Raw genomic sequence first — 14,604 nt, 5'->3', positions numbered from 1 at the left:
TGGTGATGGTATTGAGGAGGGCACGTTCTGCATGGAGCACTGGGTGTTATGCACAAACAGTGAATCATGGATCACTACATCTAAAACTAATGATGTAATGTATGGGGATTAACATAACAATAAGAAAAATAAAAAAAAAAAGAAATATCCAAATAAAATGATACTAAGTATCTAATCTTTTGTGCATAAGGGAGAAGCATTGACACAAAGAGGCAAAGTCAAGTACAAGGATGAGATAAGGATCAATGGCACAAAATCCTGGAGAAAGACATAGGAACTTATGGAAGGCATCAATATTTATAGGAAATATGAAAATGTGAAAGTCTTTATTCACAGCTCTCTTTTTTAGAAAAACAAAGTTCAGGAAGGCAGTAACTATAGAATAACCCCATGAAAAAAGAAGTTTGTTTTCACTTCCCTTCTGATGACTCTGTCTCAATGGGTCACCTAGATGTGTGCAGTATTGATCACCATTCTTAATGTCTAAAATCTCATCAAAGAAATCCCAAACATGTCCTCTTACTTGACCAGCTATCCAGCTCTCACTGGAAAGGACCTCAAAGTTAAAGAAGCTACTCTTTGGGAATATGAACTACATGGAGGCTACAATAATCCTTTCAAGCTATGTGAGCAATCAGTTTTGAGGGACTTGTAAGCAGAGTTTTGAAGATGGCAGAGTAATGTACTTTTCCTCTCTTTCTCCTCTCCAAAATTACCCTAAAAGAAAAAGGAGAAGAAACAGAAAAACAGATGCCACCTTTGATAAAGCTAGAAGACATATGCAACCACAAACTGCATTATATAAAAAAAAGAAAGTAGATGGAGAAAGGTTAAATGACATAGCAGAGTGGAAGAAAGCCAAACCTAAGGATTCTCAGAGGAGATACTGACAAAAGTTGTCCTGAAAGAAAAGACGCAAGAATTGCAAACTCTAGGTACTCCAGATGGTATTATTCTTACTCAGAGATGGGAATGGGGATACAGGGGAATTGGCTTAAAGGTTCAATAGGAGGAGACTTTTGCTTCTAGCAGTGTGGCAGATTTGATATAATAAATGGTTCTCTCCTGCCAAAATGCAATTAGAGCCTGAATAAACTATAACCAATATCTTAATGTATTTTGGGATTGCTATAAAGTAAGAGAAATCTTCCATTTCCTTCCCTGCACCTCCCTCTGAGGAAGAAAAATAAGAGGTAGCTGAAACTTGAGTATAGAACCACAATACTATGTAAACTCTAGTAAGTAAATTCCTGAGTTAGCTGCCCTGGGGTAGGTGAAGCAAAAGTGTCAACACCTGATAGACTAATCATGGCCCCATGGGAAGGTGAGATGAAGATGAATGGATGGAGATAAATCCACAAATATAAGAAAAATAGTTATACTATGCAGGATTTGAAAAAACAATGTAGTGGAATTGAAGAATTGTAAGGAAAAAGACAATATTAAAAGCACTCATAGAGAGGAGAGATGCTGCCTATGAGACAATAAGAATTAACAGCTAAAAAAGAGTAAATAATATGTTCAAGTGCTGAGAGAAAATAACTATCGCATTAAAATTGTGTATCAAAAGAAATACCTTTTAAGAATGAGAGTAATAAAAGTTTTTTAGAAAAACAAAAAAAGAGACAGGATTTACCCTCAAAGGACATTAACCAAAGAAACTACTAAAGAATGAACTTTAGAAATAAGAGAATTAGCCTCAGCAGAAAGGTTGGGAAAGCAAAAGAGAACTGTGAGCAAAAAAATCAGTAAACATGGAGGCAAGCCATCGTCATCTCTATGTGTAGTCAGTATAAACAATAATATTTATTTTGTGAGCTGAACGAAGTGACAGAAGTATGTAACAAGAATAAGTGAGGAAATGGGTGATCAACGTTAAGGTAGACTACAGTTGTTGACCTATTCAGATTGAAAAACTTAGAGGGGCGCCTGGGTGGCTCAGTGGTTAAGCATCTGCCTTTGACTCGGGTCATGATCCCAGGGTCCTGGGATTGAGCCCCGCATTAGGCTCCCTGCTCAGTGGGAAGCCTGCTTCTCCCTCTCCCACGCCTCCTGCTTGTGTTTCCTCTCTCACTGTCTCTCTCTCTCTTTCAAATAAATAAAATCCTAAAAAAAAAAAAAGAAAAGAAAAACAGATGTGGTCAGGTTCAATATGCATGGTAAATTCCAAGGGTAACATTTTAAAAAGAGAGACTCTTTTTAACTAATAAAAAGACTCCCAAACTAATAAAAAAGTAAGTAAAAAATAAACAAAAATTAATTTAAAGAGGAAAACAAAGCACAGAATAAGCAAGAAACACAGAAAACATAAATTAAGGTGGCATAAACAAATCCAAATATGACAATAATTCATATATATATAATATATATATATGAATATAGGCACCCACCAGTTAAAAGAGATTGTGAGGCTGGATTTTAAGAAGGAAAAATTCCACTATATATTGTTTAAAACAGTCCTACTAAAATATAAGGTAATGGGGCTCCTGGTTGGCTCAGTCAGAAAAGCATCTGACTCTTGATCTCAAGGTCATGAGTTCAAGCCCCACGTTGGGTGTAGAGATTACTTAAATAAAACTTTAAAAAAATAAAATAAAGTATAAGGTAATGGCAAGGTTGGATGTAAAAGGTACATTCAAAAACATATGTACTGAATAATAAAACCTGGAATTGTTATCTTTTTTACCAAACAAAATAGATACTAATCAAAACCATTATTTGGGATAAAGAGGATCATTACATATTGGTAATGTTTAATTCACCTGGAAGAAATAATTATACTAAACTTGTATCACCAAAAATTAGCCTCAAAATATACAAAGTTCAAAAAGATAGAACTACAGGGAGATACTGAAAATCTGCAATTATACTGGGAGATTTCAAACTATCTCTGTCAATTACTGCAGGTCAAGCAGACAAAAAAAAAACAAACAAAAACTTGTGAAAATAGAGAATTGAATGATGCAATTAATCACTATCATATAACAGAATTAGCAATTAGAATATACATGCTTTTTTTCAAGCACACAGAGAACATTTATAAAGATCAGCCACATTGTAGGCTGTAAAATATACCCCAGCAAATTTTAGCGAATAATTATCATACAGGTTTTGTCTTCTGGCCACAGTGAAATTAAAATAAAAATCAGTAATAAAAATATAAATGAGAAATCACACTCTTAAATAATTCATAAGTCAAAGAGGCAATCATACTGGAATTTTTTTTAAAAATAGAAGTCAATGATAATGAACATATAAAAGCAAAAATATGTAGGACACAAAGAAAATACTGTTTTAAGGGAGTTTTATTATTAAATTCTTGTAGTAGAAAAGAAGAAAGAAATTAACAAGCATCCAATTTAAGAAGTCAGAAAAAAGAACCCAAATAAAGTAGAATGAAAGGGGAAATATAAAATAAGAGCAGGAATTACTAAAGAGAAAACAAAGATACAACAGAGAGGATTGCCAAAACCAAAACCTAGTTTTTTCAAAAACTAAAATATAATAGACAAATCTTTGGTTATCTTAATCAAGAACAAAGGCTGTTGCAATTAAAATGTAATAAAAATGAAAAGGGGCACTTAAATGTAGACATGGCAGATATTAAAAAGAGTTAGTGAATATTATGAACAACTTGATGTCTTTAAATTTTAAAACAAATTCTTAGAAAAATTAATTCTAATAAAAATGAAATCAAGAAGAAGTAGAAAGTCTGAAGAGTTTATAACCACTGGCGAAATAAAATCAGTAGTTTAAATAATCCCACAAAGAAATCATTAGGCCCAAATGTTATTACAGGTGAACTCTACCAACTACCAAAGAACAAATCATTCCGATCTAATACAAACTCTCCTGGAGAATTGAAAAGAAGGCAAAATACTCTAACTAACTATAAAATCTGTATACTGTAATGGCAAGACCAGGTAAGGACAGAATGAATGAAAAGGAAAAACTGCTTGGAACTCTTACTCATGAACCCAGATACCAAAATCTCACCCAAAAGACTGAGGACCCAATTCTACCAAGTGGTGTTTACCTTAGGAACAGAAGAATGGTTTAACAGTAGAAAACCCAAAATAGCATATTAAAAACTTAAAATGATACTATAATTTTAATAGATGCAGAAAAAGCCTGAATAAAATTCAACACCAACTCATGAGAAAAACTGTCACCAAACAGGGTGCCTGGGTGGCTCAGTTGGTTAAGTGACTAGCCTTCGGCTCAGGTCATGATCCTGGAGTCCCTGGATCGAGTCCCGCATCGGGCTCCCTGCTCGGCAGGGAGTCTGCTTCTCCCTCTGACCCTAACCCCATTCATGTGCTCTCTCTCATTCTCTCTCTCTCAAATAAATAAATAAAATCTTAAAAAAAAAAAACAAAACTGTCACCAAACAAAGAGAGGGGAATATCCTTAAGTTGATCATCTCCCAAACCCACAACAATAGCATTTTTAGAGGTGAAAAGTAAGAATCATTTTCCTTAAAATCAGGAACGAGACAAAGATTTTTGTTAACACTATAATGTTCAGCCTTGTACTGGGCATTCTTGCCAATATAGTAAAAGAAGGGAAAAAAATGGTAACCATGGAAGAAAAGATTGATAAATTTACCACATTAAAATTAAGAATAACTGGGGCGCCTGAGTGGCTCAGTCGGTTAAGCGGCTGCCTTCGGCTCAGGTCATGATCCTGGAGTCCCGGGATCGAGTCCCGCATTGGGCTCCCTGCTCAGCAGGGAGTCTGCTTCTCCCTCTGACCCTCCCCTCTCTCATGCTCTCTGTCTCATTCTCTCTCTCAAATAAATAAATAAAATCTTTAAATAAATAAATAAATAAATAAATAAATAAATAAATAAAATTAAGAATAACTGTTCGCTGGAGACAAATTTTAACAGTCACCATAAAGAAAGTGAAAAGATAAGCAATTTACTGGGAAAAAGATTGCCACACATATAAAAGAAAGGATATTAATATCCCACATGCAGAAAGAATGCCTATAAGTAAATTTTTTAAAAAGCCATAGAAAAATGGGGAAAATGGCCAAACATCATGGATAAGCATTTTTCACAGCAGAATGGACACATATGGTAATCACATAGGAAACAATGCTCTGCATCATTAGTAGTGACGGAACCTCTCATTAAGCCTGTGATGAGGTACACACACTAGATTGGCAAAAATAAAGAAGTCCAATCACACAAAGTATTGACAAGGATACAGAAATTTCTATATATTGCTAGTAGAAGTATAAATTGGTACAACCATTTTGGAAACCTATTCTGTCGTTTTCTTGTGTAAAAATACACATACACCATGATGCAGCAATCTCATTCCTAGGGATATACCCTAGAGAAATTCTGGCACGTTGTGATATACAAGATAATGGCCCCTCCCCAAAGATGACCCTGTCTTAATTCCCAGGACCTATGAATATGCTCCCTTACATGGCAAAAGGGAATTTGCAGATGTGATTAAAGTTAAGGATCTTACGATGGAAAGATTATCCTGGATTACCTGGGTGAGCCCAGTATAATCACAAGAGTACTTTAGAGCAGGGAACTTTTCCAGAAGATGTGGTCAGAGAAATAGTAGTGTGAGAAGGATCTGAGGCCGAGGTGTTACTTCTGAAATCAAGATGTACAGGGACAGAAAAGGAGCAAAGGAAAAAGCAAGAACACGGATTTTTCCCTAGAGCCTCCAGAAAGGAATGCAACCCTTTACCACATTAAACATCTTGTTCTTAGCCCAGTGAATCCCATGTTGGATTTCTGAACTACAGAACTACTAGATAATAATTTCTCTTGTTTTAAGCCCCTAGATTTGTGGTAATTTGTTATGACAGCAAAGGAAAACTATTACACACATGTATACCAGGAGATGGGCAAAAGAAAGTTTTACACAACATTGTGTCATAACAAAGAACTGGAAACAACCCAAATGTCCATTTACAGAAAAATCAATTTAAAACTTGTAATAATAAAAAAATGCTCCACATCACTTGCCATCAGGGAAATACAAATCAAAACCTCAATGAGATACCACCTCACACCAGTCAGAATGGCTAAAATTAACAAGACAGGGAACAACATATTTTGGCGAGGATGTGGAGAGAGGGGAATCCTCCTACACTGTTGGTGGGAACGCAAGCTGGTGCAGCCACTCTGGAAAACAATATGGAGGTTCCTCAGGATGTTAAAAATAGAGCTACCGTACGACCCAGCAATTGCACTACTGGGTATTTACCCCAAAGATACAGATGGAGTGAAGAGAAGGGGCACATACACCCCAATGTTCACAGCAGCAATGTCGACAAGAGCCAAACCGTGGCAGGAGCCAAGATGTCCTTCAACGGATGAATGGATAAAGAAGAGGTGATTCATATATACAACAGAATATTACTCAGCCATCAGAAAGAATGAATATCTACCATTTACATTGACATAGATGGAACTGGAGGGTATTATGCTAAGTGAAATAAGTCAATCAGAGAAACATAATTATCATACGGTTTCACTCATATGCGGAACATAAGGGAATAGTGCAGAGGACAATGGGGGAAGGGAGGGAAAACTGAATGGGAAGAAATCAGAGAGGGAGACAAACCATATGAGATTCTTGACTCCAGGAAACAAACTGAGGGTTGTGGAAAGGGAGGTCGGTGGGGGGATGGGGTAACTGGGTGATGGGCATTAAAGAGGGCACGTGATATGATGAGCACTGGGTGTTATACTCAACTAATGAATCATTGAACATTATATCAAAAACTAATGATGTACTATACCTTGGCTAATTGAATTTAAATAAAAAAATAAAATAAATAAAATGAAACTTGTAATATGTCACACAAAGGAATAGTACGCAGCACTAAAATGAATGAAATATGGTTACAAACAGGAAGATGAATGAGTCAGTAAAAATATTGAGTGAAAAATGAAAAGTCACAAAGGACAACATACAGCTTGGTACCATTTTTTATAAAGCATAGAGTTTAGCAAAGCTAGACAATACATTGTTATGGTTCTTTATGTGATACAACTGTTTTTTTAATAAAATAAGAGGAGAACAAATACAAAATTCAGAGTTGTGTGTTACCACTCAGAGCAAGAATGGGTAAAGGATAGGAGAAGAGCATGTAGATCAAATGTAAAGGTATTAGTTATCATCTGACTCTTTTTTTTTTTTTTTTTTTTGCTCTGACTCTTAAACGGTGTTTGGGGCTAGTAGGTGTTCATCTTAATACTATACTCCAAATTTACAAACATATTACATTGTGTTAAATATTACTTTATAAATTATAATATATAGATGTCTATCTAAGGAAAATTAGACTCCCCAGTTCCCCTCCCTCTACCTCCAGCTGCACCAATATAGGCGAGAAGACAAGGTATATTCCAGAGCAACTGCACCAGACATCCTCTAGATTCAGAGACAAGAAGCAATTGGGTGATCTTTCTCCAGAAAAATGACATCACCATAGAGGAAAAAAAGATACAGATCTTCCTCAACTTACAACATGGTTACGTCCCAATAAACCCATCATAAGTTGAAAATATGGTGTTGACAGTGCATTTAATATACATAACCTAGAGAACACCATAGCTTCAGCTAGTCCATCTTAAATGTGCTCGGAACACTTACCTTAGCCTACAGTTGGGCAGAATTACCTAACACAAAGCCTATTTTATAATAAAGAAATATTGAATATCTCATGTAATTATTGAATACTGTGCTAAAAGTGTAAAACAGAATGGTTGGATGGGCATCGGTTGTTTACCCTTGTGATCACTGGTCGACTGGGAGCCTCGGCTTTTGCTAGCCCGGGAAAAGATCAAAATTCAAAACATGAAGCACGGTTTCTACTGAATGCATATCACTTTTGCACCATCGTCAAGTCAGAAAATCAGCTGAGTTTAACCAGTGTAAGACACAGTCTGTACACCAAATTTTCCGAAGTTGTTGTACCAGTTTATACGCTGTCAAGTGAAAACAAGCAGACATCTGAGGTCCCATAGGAAATAAGAACAACTCAGTCCTTCTACCATCATACTCATCAGGCAGCAAACTCCACTGAGGCACAATCAGCAGTTCAGTGTCTCACTTGTTACTGGAGCTGGACAGCCAAGGACGAGCAAGATCTTGAGGCAAATCTCCTTGTAGAAGACAGAGGCCAAGACAAACAGAAAAGGAACTCAAAGAAACACATGCAGAGAGTAGAAGTAAAATATTTTAAAATTATTTACTTTCCTAGAGAAATAAGATACCGCTTTTTTAACAAGAAAAGGATGCTTATAAAAAGAGCAACCAGAGGATAAGCGCTCTTGAAAATGGAGAAAATATATAGATAGGGGAAGTAGAAAAAAATTCAGTAAAGTGGTTGTAAAGAAATATGAGAAAATTTCCTAGAAAAGAGAACAAAAGGATGCAGTGATGGAAAACAGAATTTAATCCAAGAAGTGTAATATTTAACTAATAAAAATTACACAAAGAAAGAACAAATAAAACAGAGTATATGAGCAAAGGAATATTGAGGAAATTTCTCAGAATGCAAGGACACACATCTGTAGATTGAAAATACTCACCAAGGGGAGCCTGGTTGGCTCAGTCAGTAGAGCATGTGACGCTTGATCTCAGGGTTGTGAGTTCAAGCCCCACACTGGGTGTAGAGCCTACTTAATAAACACCACCACCAACAACAAAAACCTCACAAAGTTCCCATCAAAACAAATGGCAAAAGACCTCCCTGTGGTATAGATCATTTCCAAACACTAGAGACAAAGAGTTCACATCCAAAGGACTGGAACCTCCATTGGATATCTCAACAGCAACCCTAGAAAAGAGAAGTCAATAAAACAGTGCCTCCAAATTTGAAGGGAAAATGATTTTCACCTTGGAATTCTAGACTGCCAAAAGATTAATAAAGTGTGCGAGCAGAATATTTTCAAGCATACCAAGTCTCAAAAGTTTAACATTGGGCATGCCCTTTCATTGGAAACTAAAGATCTGCCCTAATGAAATGAGGATGTAAATGAAGGGATCCAGTAACAATGGAATCAACACAGGAAAAAGGTAAAGGGTATCCTCAGGATGATGACGGAATAAGGATCTAGGCCATCAGGAGTGCAGAAGGTCTAGAGAGCAAACCGTCCAAACTGGAACAGAGAATTTTAGAGGTGTGTGTGGGTGCACGCAAGCACACTGGTCTTTGCTATGGATACTCCTAAGAATAAGATGTAGCTAATATATTATCTGACATATTTGAGAAAGTGGAAAATTGTTTTGAAAAGTTATTTTACAAAGCTGTTGGAAGATGTGGAAAGGCTTCACTAGAGGGTCAATGAAATAAATGAATAAACAAACAAGTGAAAACATGAGACAGTGATGAAATCCAAGGAAAATCAGAAGTTGTACAGAAAAAAAAATGTAATAATACTATTCTAACTTGGCTCAACAGGAAACAATTATTCTCATTGTTATAATAATGAAGACCCTAAATGTGGATATAACCAAAAATTGTAATATAACTACGTTAGATGGATGAGGGGAGAGAAAAGAGGGATGTAAGAGAGTTAAAATAATAAGTTAATAGATAATGTCTGAAAGTAATGAATCAATAGATGGAAACATGTAATTTAATTTCAAAACATGGATAAGATGTCAGCAGAGACAAGAAGAAGGATTAAAAGCAACCAAGCCTGGGGAATATGATAGAATGGGAAGAAGGGCCAAGATCTCTGGTTTATTATGTCTTTTAGCACTGTTGTGCTTTTTAAATTTGTGTGTATATTTTTTTTAGTTTAGAACATATTTTAAGAAATATATCACAGGCGAAGTCACCATAAAATAATTGAGGTTCAGAGGTATTAAGGAACTTTCTTAAGATGGTGGCTGGGAAACAGGATGGCCAAGACTTACGGTGCTCCCTACTAGACTTGACTGACTCCATTAATGGCTCTAATTTGTCATATCTTCCTCTATCCATCCCTTCTGATAGGGCTTGCCTACACTGGTTCCAGGTATGGTCATGTAGCCTGCTTAATGCCACAGGGACAGTAACAAATGAGACAAGCAGAGGTATGAGGAGTACTTGCACACTTCTTCGCTCTCTCCTAATCCCTGCCAACAGCACGAGAACATGCATAGGCCAGCCAGGTGGAGGGGTGTGAGGGACAGAGAGAGGAGAACCCAGTCGTCCCAGCGGTGGCCCTGTCAGAATAGCCCCCAGCTGACCGTGGACAAGTGGCATAGGACTTTTGTCACCATTGTATAGGAAAAATGCTCTCTGAGTCTCAAACAATGAGAAGAAGCCAAGTGCTATTCAAACTACTTTTTTACAGGGAAATAAAACACTTTCATTCTCAATATTTGTAATGTTTTAAACTATAGCATACTAAATAAGTGCTTTAGATTTTTTTTTTCATTTCCCAATACATTTACAACAGACTGTAAGAGAGCTTTCAGTGTTTTAACCAAAATTTTTAAGAATCACAGAACAACTGGAATTTCCCAGTTGATAATTAAGGTCATTTTGCATGGTTTCAGCTTACCTCGTCATTTTTATGGTCTCACACGATCATGCAAAGTAAGGATTACTTGTGTCTAATCTACACACTGACATTGGAGCCCTCACTGGGTTCACGGGTCCGATGTCACACGCAGTGTCCGGGCGAAAGTGGGAGATGCTCACCTCCTAGAGGTATTACCTAGAGGCACCTGCTTATGTGCCTGCTCAAGGTTTATGGACAATCTATAGTTAAGGAAATGAACCCTCAGAGTACCAACAAGGGTCTAAAGATGATTTTCACAGCTAAAGTGCAGACTGAAGCTAATAAAAATGTAAGTCTAAACGAGTCACAAGTAAATGACAGAGATGCCGCTTCTAATTCAAGCGTCAGCCACTTACGAGGTGTAAGCCATGATCATCAGACCCCTCAAAGAGTCAGCTAAAAATGTGAAGTGATTAGGCTGAGTACATGAAATATCAGTGCACATCCACTGTTGTTAACAAAGCACCTACTCTAAGTGTATATTGTACCATGAATTATTAGCAGCTAATAATGAGACCATCATGGTGAGCTCAACATTTAGTTACCAAGTGCTCAGAACGTGAAAACAACCTTTCAATTTTTTAGTGATGTTTAGCATCACATAATACTCAACATGCTACTTTATCAACTTTCAATACACTTAGTGATTCATGTTTCATAAACTATGAAAGACCACATGCCAATTGGTTTTCTTGCCCTGATGAAAGTATCTAAAGTAATATGAAAAGAAGATGGTAACAAACTAAAATGTATTTACAGAAAGTAAATGCCATCGGAAGATGCAGAGAAAGCATGCTGAAGATGCGAAGAACCAAGTAACAAAACAAATTACATCGTGTAGAGATTTTCTTCGAAGTTGTATTAAAGCATAGATTTTTTTTAATCATGTCTCAGCTTATGGTATTTGCTAGACTTTGTTTCAACAGTGAAGAACTACTTTTGTGTGCATGTCAGCCCATAAAGGGAAGGTGGAAATAACTGATTCAATAAACGTGGTCCATGGCAAACCACTGAGGCCACAGCTGCTTTGACGAGGGTATTAGGGAGAAGAATGGATTCCACGAGAAGGTTACAGAAAGACCTCTGCACATGAAAGTCATCCCCTGCACTAATTTATGCATGAACAAGCCCTCTCACTAAGGGACTGAAGCCGGAAGTGCTCCAGTATGTCATTGGTGTGGTTAATTTTGTAAAAATAAGACATGGAAATAGGATCAATCTTTATAATACCTTGCAGGGAGATAGATAATAGCTATGACAGTATGTTATACTTGCTAGCTATTTCATGGAAGGATTATCAATCTTAAAGCTAAGGTGTTTTTTTTTTTTAAGTTCCAAGTTTTCCCAACATTTTCTGTGATGACAAGTATCTGTTAGAAGTACGCTATCTAACCATTATCTTTAAATAATATACTCAATCCCTTCCTTTCAGGCAAAAGTGACATCTCAAAATGCATAACTGCCTTTAAAAAAAACTCAAGTTTTGGAGGGAGCATTTTGAAAATGGGTATTTGGAACTATTTCCATTTTTTATGTGACGTGTATTGACAAAAAGGTGTCTTACCTTAAAGAATATTTTACATCTGAATGCTTTAAAAACTTAAGATCTGAATTTTAAAATCTGTTTTCAACCCTGTTCAATGGATTTTTCACATTTGCTAAATAATTTTTTAAATATCTGAATAATTTGCAATAATACCTTATTGACATCTGGGAATATGAAGATCTACTAACCAAAATTCCATAGACACCTTTGTACACCAGTGGTTGGGATGTAAAAAAATGAGTATCCTGATCCATCAGTGAGCCCATGGTGGGGCTTTCATAGGGATGTCATTGTGGTATGTAGTTTTCAGTGATGTCAACCACCGAAGCAAGTATTTAAAACAAATTGAATTTAGATCCAAACCTTCAAACACTGCTTCACCAAACCGTTAAACCTAAAATTTAAAACATTAATGATGTATTAAATTCACACCAATTTCACTAAAAATATTATATATTTTAGTAAAAGCAAAAATATTTTTGGTACCATTAAAGTAACATTTAAACGATTTTTAAATTTACGTTTTGAGTTTATTCCATCTTTTAAAATTTTCCATCTTTGTGTATATTTTAGAACGTGCATACTATATTACTATAGTGATGAATGTACATAATTTAAAAGTAAGTGCCACACTAGATATACCTGTGCAAGAATTTCCTATTTTGGGAGCTGCAGGACCAAAAAGTCTCCACTGAAACGCAAGGGGTTTAGAGTTAAATGGCCCTGTCTTTGCCCTGTTTTTTTCCTATATATGTTATCAGGGTGAAGTTATTTAACCTTTCTTATCTGTAAAATAAAGATAATAGTATTGCCTACCTCAGGGGTCATCAACCAAACACCTACAGGACATAGGTAGGTTTAAAAAGAAGTCATGTGGCCTCCAAACTCTATATTTTATTTTCCTATTTGGTAGAGACAAGGATACCAGAAATATTTGTCTATTATAAGAAACAAGAAGACAGCACACATATGAAGTTAAATGGGAGTCCACAGGAAGCCGTGAGGCTCATAGCAAAGCCAGAGTGTCAACACCTCAGGTACTCAGCTACTACTTGGCACCATCAGATAGTTACCCAGACTTGCCAGATTTCACTTCTATCAAAAGAATCTGGAAATGGATTTTTATGTGGGATCTCCTGATTTTTAAATATCGGTAAACATATTTTTAAAAAGGAATAGGCAAAAACAAAAAACAAAACAAAAACCCACCTTCAGCCTTCAGTATGTGACTTCTCTCTTAACCCAGAAGATCAAATGAGATAATGAATTTTAAGAGTCTAGCCTCTAATAAACACTGGGAGTAAGTAGGCAGTAGTTATCTCCCAGATTAAGCTCCTAGAAGGATCATAAAGGGGAAAGAGGCTTGGGACATGGGCATAGCCCATAGGACAAATCTAGGTGGGTGTTAGATGAAATGATGGGGCAGGACAGAGAAAATGAGAGAAGAGTGGAAATGAATTTCACCATCTGTTTTGTTTAGACCTGATTCTAGCTTTGTTCCATCTACTAAGACGATTTATTCAAAGCATCTGTCCTCGAGAGGAACTCCAAATCTGGTGAGGGAAACAATTAATCAGTGCGATGAACTCTAGAAGCAAGGCATAGACAAATGATAATGGAAGTCCATTTGTGCTAGGGGAGGAAAGGAAACGGGCAATGTACTTCGTGCAAGCGATGCCTGGATTTGAAAGATGATTCGAGTCTACCACTCAGAAAAGGCAGGAAGGACATTTTAGGCAGAAAGTATGTGCCCCTGGAAAATGTGGCAGAAGTCGGAATGGCTGGGGGTGGGTGAGGGAGGGGAGGTGAGAGATGAGGCTGGGACGGGTGGGTGGTAGCCAGATTGCCAAAGGTCTCTGTACTTCCTGCCGCAGCCTGTTTGCACCACATCCAAGAGTGGAGGCAGCTAAATGATCGTCCATTTCTCTGGACGATCTCATTTTCTTCTCTTCTGTGTGAAATGTCACAGACTCTTCAAAAAATGTGTTCTGTCTCCTCTCCAAATGAAGCCTTCCCTGACTCGGCCTCCCTCTCTGCTAACCCCCTTTCCTGGGGGACAATTTATCCTTCTCCCAGCCGAGCTCTCGTAATGCTTCGTCCCCGCTAATGTGTGCCCTACGCAACACTCCGTATAATTAGCTGCGTGTCTGTTTCCCACTAACTGCAGGCACCCAGTCTTACTCCGTTTGTGGTGTCCCCTGCCTCGCCCATGAAGGGCTCAATAAATGTGCGTTGAATGGACGAACCCTGTCCAAGTGAGATAAGCAGGAAATAGAAGAAGTAGAAAAAAATTTTTTGATGTTCTTACTTGGCAAGGTAAGGTTTGTGATAGTACCTAGTGGGGAAAAGACTTGGCATTTGTGAAAGTTGATATGACCTGTAATACAGGTTAGAATTCTGGGACTTGGTCCTGAGGAAAGAGTCAGTTAGAGATTTGAGGAGATCTTTAAGTTTTTTCCCTAAAGTCTCCTTGCCTTTTCCCTAAGGGCATAAATAGAAGCTTTGGGTATAGAGAACC

The 14,604-nt window shown here is 37.0% G+C and overlaps 1 long non-coding RNA gene across 1 annotated transcript in view; it reads right to left on the bottom strand.

Moving 5' to 3' along the window:
- Positions 1 to 14,604, bottom strand: part of LOC145721830 (uncharacterized) — a 43,695-nt gene that overhangs the window by 26,374 nt on the left and 2,717 nt on the right. The window lies entirely within an intron of this gene.

The sequence above is a fragment of the Leptonychotes weddellii genome, chromosome 5, assembly GCF_054177405.1.
Source record: "Leptonychotes weddellii isolate Sample4059 chromosome 5, ASM5417740v2, whole genome shotgun sequence".
Lineage (NCBI taxonomy): Eukaryota > Metazoa > Chordata > Mammalia > Carnivora > Phocidae > Leptonychotes > Leptonychotes weddellii.
The sequence above is the reverse complement of the archived record's forward strand: the minus strand, read 5'-3'. Positions and strand labels throughout refer to the sequence as shown.